We start from the raw sequence: 6,750 nt of genomic DNA, 5'->3' as shown, positions 1-6,750 counted from the left end.
GCATAAGTAATCAAATCCTTTTGCTACGAGACTTCAAATTGAGCTCCAGTGCATCCTATTTCCGTTGATCATCCTTGAGATGATTCTACAACTTGATTGGAGTCTACCTGTGGTAAATTCAATTGATTGGACATGATTTGAAAAGGCACACACCTGTCTATGTAAGATCCCACAGTTGACAGTGCATGTCAGAGCAAAAAAACAAACGATGAGGTTGAAGGAATTGTCTGTAGAGCTCCAAGACCGGATTCTGTCGAGGCACGGATCTGGGGAAGGGTACCAAAACACTTCTGCAGCATTGAAGGTCCCCAAGAACACAGTGGCCTCCATCATTCTTAAATGGAAGAAGTTTGGATCCACCAAGACTCTTCCTAGAGCTGACCGCCCGGCCAAACTGAGCAATCCGTGGAGAAGAGCCTTGATCAGGGAGGTGACCAAGAACCCAATGGTCACTCTGACAGAGCTCCAGAGTTCCTCTGTTGAGATGGGAGAACCTTCCAGAAGGACAACCATCTCTGCAGCACTCCACCAATCAGGCCTTTATGGTAGAGTGGCCAGACGGAAGCCACTCCTCAGTAAAAGGCACATGACAGCCTGTTTGGAGTTTGCCAAAAGGAAACTAAAGACTCTCAGACCATGAGAAACAAGATTCTCTGCTCTGATGAAACCAAGATTGAACTCTTTGGCCTGAACGCCAAGCGTCACATCTGGAGGAAACATGACACCATCCCTACGGTGACGCATAGTGGTGGCAGCATCTTGCTGTGGGAATGTTTTTCAGCGGCAGGGACTGGGAGACTAGTCAGGATCAAGGCAAAGATGAACAGAGCTAAGTACAGAGAGTCCTTGATGAAAACCTGCTCCAGAACGCTCAGGACCTCAGACTGGGGTGTAGGTTCACCTTCCAACAGGACAACGACCCTAAGCACACACCCAAGACAACGCAGGAGTGGCTTTGGGACAAGTCTCTGAATGTCCTTGAGTGGCCCAGCCAGAGCCCAGATTTGAACCCGAACGAACATCTCTGGAGAGACCTTAAAATAGCTGTGCAGTGACGCTCCCCATCCGACCTGACAGAGCTTGAGACTCCCCAAATACAGGTGTGACAAGCTTGCAGAGTCATACCCAAGAAGACTCGAAGCTGTAATCACTGCCAAAGGTGATTCAACAAAGTACTGAGTAAAAGGTCTGAATATTTATATAAATTTGATATTTCAGTTTTTAACATTTTTAATACATTTACAAAAATGTCTAAGTATCCTGTTTTTCCTTTGTCATTATGGTGTATTGTGTGTATACTGATGGGAAAAAATATATTTAGAAAAAGCTATAACGTAACAAATGGGGAAGAAGTCAAGGGGTCTGAAAACTTTTCGAATGCACTATACTTGTGATTCCATAATCTATTAGTCGGTTCCGAGTTTGCATGGACACAGGGCTCCACTCATATACACATACTGTAGTCTAAAGGCATAGCTCACTGAGATGCACTTTTTATGAGCCAAGTGGGAGGGCATACACAGGAGACCTCAAACCCATCATTAAATTCTACCACGTTTGATGAGTTAGAAGGACAAGACAGTCATATGACCACCAACCTTAACCCCGAATCCAACTCTCTCTCTCGTCTAAAATAAAGAGAGAAGTATTCAGACGTGATTATCAGGCTATGTCAGAGCTGTGAACTCAACCAGCCCCTGAAATTGAAAGCTGAGACTGAGGGGACAGTCCTTCCCTTTTGTAAGGAGTCAAATTAAATGATTCGGTCCCTAGTTAGTTGGTGCTTTCAATATTCGGATTGCTGTGGGGAATATAAGATTGACTTTGACCCCACTCGCATGGCTTCCCGGTGCACATTTGTAACAGCTTGTGATATCTCATCTCATGTGGCTTGAGGAAATTGCTGTCTACACAAGCCAAATAATTCTGTCTCTTTGACCCCGAGTCTAATTATCAGCTTCAGCTCTCGGCTCACTAGGGTCCCCATGTCATCTCTCCAGCCCTGCCTGCCTCCTCACCCCCTCCCTCTCCCCTCAACGAAAATTGAGTTGTCTACAGAGTGATAAAATGTGACTGCTAATCAGAAATGTGAAAAGGCTCTGAGCCCTGAGACAGAGGCAGTCAAATAAGCCAGGTTGTTTGGCACAGCCACTCTCTCGCTCTCTTTATTTCCACTGAATAAATCTAAATCACACTAGTCTAAAGGCAGTCACACTGTTTGACTCTCCTTTCAAAACTCAACTCTTATTACAACCTGTCTATGGTTTCTGTCATGTAGGCATATCTGTGCATATACCTTTGGTTAATCACAAGACAATAAGGTAGCATTGTTAAAATAACAGTAACTAGTTTTGATAATTGTTCCAGAAACATCTACTGTACCACTTTATGAGATATACATGTATTTTCCCATAGCAAAATCCTCTCCACAGATATTCGATCACCCAGGGTCACACAGATACTGTGAATGATAAAGTTCTTATTTCTTTTAGTAAAGGTTATACCGCACTCTGAAGTCGGGTTGAAAGCTCACGCCAGACCTCCATATATGTAGCCTAATAAACAAGTAATTAGACACACATTAGTATTAGGTAGATGACTGTCTTATGATTGGAAGTGAAGGACTGTACTACACGCATCCAGGGTTCTATAGATCACTGTGATGTTATGATTGGATGTGAGGGTTGGGTGACAGGCAGGGTTGGTACTGGGATGGCCCGGATGGGCTCTCCCTTAGCCCTAACCCTGCATGTCATCCTCAGGGCACTGAGTTCCAAGGAGGGCGGAGCCTATGTTTGGGCTCTCCAGTGTCTCTCCACATGGCAGGGGTATCACTGACCACTGTTTCCCCACAAAGGAGAAACACCCTCTTTTTTAAAAACTGCCATATGAAAACAAACAGAGCGAAGGAGAGGAGCTGCACAGGCTGCTGAGAGCCCAGGATACTGCAGAGAGGTACTACCTTCACCTGTGCTTTACACTATCACTCACTACTTACTCAGTTGTGAAGCAAAAAAATCTAAATGTCCTCTGTTTAGGTATTTTTGTATGGTTTGAGATAGTGTGAGGGGATTCAAGTATGTCATCTCAATGGAGAACATTTGATTAGTTAATGGTTTGGCAGTTAATCAGTTTGTGGTGTTTGTTCCTCACATTGAAGAATAGCAATTGAATATGTTAGCAGTAGGTTTTACATTTGTCGTTCATGGTTATTTTTTAAATAATTTACCCAGCTATGTACTAGTTCACTTCAAACTAATATCGTTTTCAGTTCAGGTCCAAATCGCGAGAGTCATACCAGCTGCTTTGTGTATGACGGGAAACTTATAGAAGCCACCATTTACCTTTTCAACCTTTCAACTTTATTATAAAGAGGATATAGCTTCTCCCTCTTTTTGCCAATTTGAATCGCTCGAGATTGACTTGTCACTCTGCCCTCATGACTCTTCTTTGAATTAAATTAAGGGAACATTTCTGTAATGCGCCTTTGAATTTAACAGCACAGTGCTTCAGTGGAAATCTAATTTGAGAGAAAATGGCAACCCAGCTGTTCTTTTGACAGAGCAAAACCAAAACATGGGTTCTTTCAGCGCAACACACATAGTCCATCTTCATCTGCACATCAATGGGCCTCTTGGTGCATCACGCAGGGTTGTAATTACAGTAGTGTGGCAGTGCTAGGGGTAATTTACAGTCTCTATCTGGCGCGTCTCTCAGGTATTGGGGGGGAATGATTGCAGAGAGAGAGGATGGGGAAGGGGTGTGTGTTCCGCCTCTCTTACACAATGCCGCTGCTTTGTGTTGTTCCTGCCAGCAGTGTGCGTGCAGATGAGCTCCCATTAAATATCCAAATTTATTATGCAAACAAAAGGGGTTAATTGTCCACATATTTGCATGCAGTTGGGTAAATTAATTATGCAAGATTGTTTCATAGCAACCGCTCCGAGCCAGGCCGAGGGAGGAGCTGGGCTGGGATTGGTGGGTTTGGGGGCAAACAGGGTCAGGCTTGGATACAGTCAGGACTGTAATGTCCTTTTCACATTACTTAGCCAAGCTGAGGCAGGCCAAGCGGAGCTGTACTGAGCTGGCCTAGTTACTCATCCAGCATAGTTGCTGGAGCCAGCACAGTACTGTCCTGGTTGGCTCCATAGTGTGAAAATGGAATAAGACAAAGATGTCAAAAAGAGAGCAGTTAAAAACAATAGGCAAACCTTGCATATTGAAAAATATTTATTGAAGCTTTAACACTCACTAAGACCAGGTCCTCTTGGCAGTAAGGAATTGTGATAACAGTCCCCTTAATGATAGCAGCTAGAACTTTTAAGTTAGTAAAGGTACATGACATCTTTAGACTGTGATTAGGTAAAGAAAAAAGTATTTCGATGCAGATAATTGGTGTGCCTCTCTGCACACTTAAACATCACATATGCAGCGCTGCAGGTATAGCAGTCATTTGAATAATGTATTAGGCTACTATTCATTTCTGCCGAGTCTTAATTGGTTCAGCTTGTCAATTAGCCATATATGTTAACACCTATGCAATCCCAAAAGACAAAGGAGTGAAACACTTTCTAAGGACCCCAAATTAATATTCAAAGCTGTAATATATCATTGTCAACGTCTTTAAAGTGTCAAATGGTTAACATATTATTAATTTAACAGCATGAATCGTGAAACAAATCAGCTCTCAAAAGTTAGACTGAACTGCAGTGGCTCAAAAAACATAATATGCCCAGTGCTTTCATTCTGGATAGGAAGCAGCTGTGGGGCCGTCTGTAGTATATCCATCCATGTTGTTGTGCTAGCTGAACCTGCTGTCTGGCGACAAGAGGAGAGTGCAGAGCACGACCGTGCGCACTACACAGGCACCATAAGACAGTGTTAGTCAATCATTTGCCCACATTTTAGATATCCAGGGGATTAGTCGTGGGATTGCTGTGTAACACACTTGCTCTGCAGCGGGGAGCTGGGTCTGGATTGGCCAATGGGGAAGACATTTGGAATAGCAGTTTAGTCTGAGTCAAAAGGGTCTTGAACTTCACCACGGTGTACATCTTCCCCCTGGGGGGGGGGGGTTGGTTGGCGTGACAACTCCAGACTCCTCATCCAACCGTAGGATGGGTCATCTTCACGGGTTGGTGACCCTGTTTTATAGATGTATTTTAATTTAAGGTTTGCAGGCGGTCTTTCGCAATACAGTAGACCTGGAAATCAGGACACGCATATCTCCAGACTATGTGCAGTGTCAGTGATGTAGTGGTGTTAAAATAGTTGGGTGATCGCTGTTCGCAATGAATAAAGTAACGCTCCCTATAGTTTCAACATATTTTCAGTGTGTCTGCCCTCCTCTACACCACTGACTGTAATCTACTATCCCCATGCATGAGTGTTTATCATTCATTCATAACTGCCAAACATCCACAGACGGACTACAACCGTCCAGACCTTGTGATCCTACGGTACTGCACGCCACCTGCTTAACCCAGGTGGCGTTAACTCCGGTTACCATGTGCTACTAGTTAAGCCCCCTTTGGATCAGGGGAATGACTCCTTGAGCATTTGGCCCCATATTTGACATCCACAAGGAGATCAGCACATGGCCTGCACTTGAACCAGCAGGACAATCCTTATCCCTATTGATAAAGCTTCACCTGGTTAATGTGATTACAATTCTGCCTGCCTGTCTGCCCCACAGCAAATCATGAAGTTGGACAGGACAATCTGGCAGTACCAATATTTTGCTCAATATAATATCAGGAACACTGTTGATTTTCTGTTTTGAGGTCAATATTTGTACGTTTATATAACAAGCAACAAGAATGCTGTAGCTGAGACGTACAATATAGTTCGACATCAATGTTTGATGGAGCCATGGCACAGCCTTTGTTTCAGAAGTCCTCCCTTCGTGTTTATCTTGGAGCACAGTGGGATTTTTCGACAATAACTTAGTTCCTTAAGAACATAGTTTCATATCCAACTGTGGGGAAAAACAAGGAATTGTCTGCCATAAATAAAGCTGATTTTCAACCCCCCATTGTAATTGTTAGGCTTATGTTATGTCATAATGACATGACTGTTATAACGGTTGCTTTCACGGCAGTGCCTTCTGTGGGGAGATTTTCAGCGTTGCAGATGTTTTCCTTTACCCACAGATGTACAGTAAAATCCTGTCATTTTAGCAGACTTTGTTTTAGCTGTTTGAACAATGACATACAGTATTGATAAGTAATGTATTGATATGGTCATTTCAACGACATTGACAAATGGAGCTGTTACACTAATACATTTTGAACAGCTACATGTAGCGTTGTTGACAGTGTGACCATATTTAAGTCAATACAATACTTACTAATATTTACTGAAATGTATGCAATACTGTGTAATCAATCCAAGGATGTCAGGCATATAGTAACTATTGTAATAATATACTAAACAAAAATATGAACAGCCTCATGCACAAGCATTTCGCTACACTCGCATTAACATCTGCTAACCATGTGTATGTGACAAATAAAATTGGATTTGATTTGATTTCAACGATTTTACTGAGTTACAGTTCCTATAAGGAAATCAGTCAATTGAAATAAATTCATTAGGCCCTAATCTATGGATTTCAAATGACTGGGCATGGGCGCAGCAATGGGTGGGCCTGGCTCCCAAGTGGGTGGGCCTATGCCCTCCCAGGCCCACCCATTGCTGCGCCCAATCAGAATGAGTTTTTCCCCACAAAAGGCTTTATTACACACCGAA

This window comes from Oncorhynchus gorbuscha, linkage group LG17 (assembly GCF_021184085.1).
Source record: "Oncorhynchus gorbuscha isolate QuinsamMale2020 ecotype Even-year linkage group LG17, OgorEven_v1.0, whole genome shotgun sequence".
NCBI classification, from domain to species: domain Eukaryota; kingdom Metazoa; phylum Chordata; class Actinopteri; order Salmoniformes; family Salmonidae; genus Oncorhynchus; species Oncorhynchus gorbuscha.
This window is presented reverse-complemented; position numbering follows the sequence as displayed.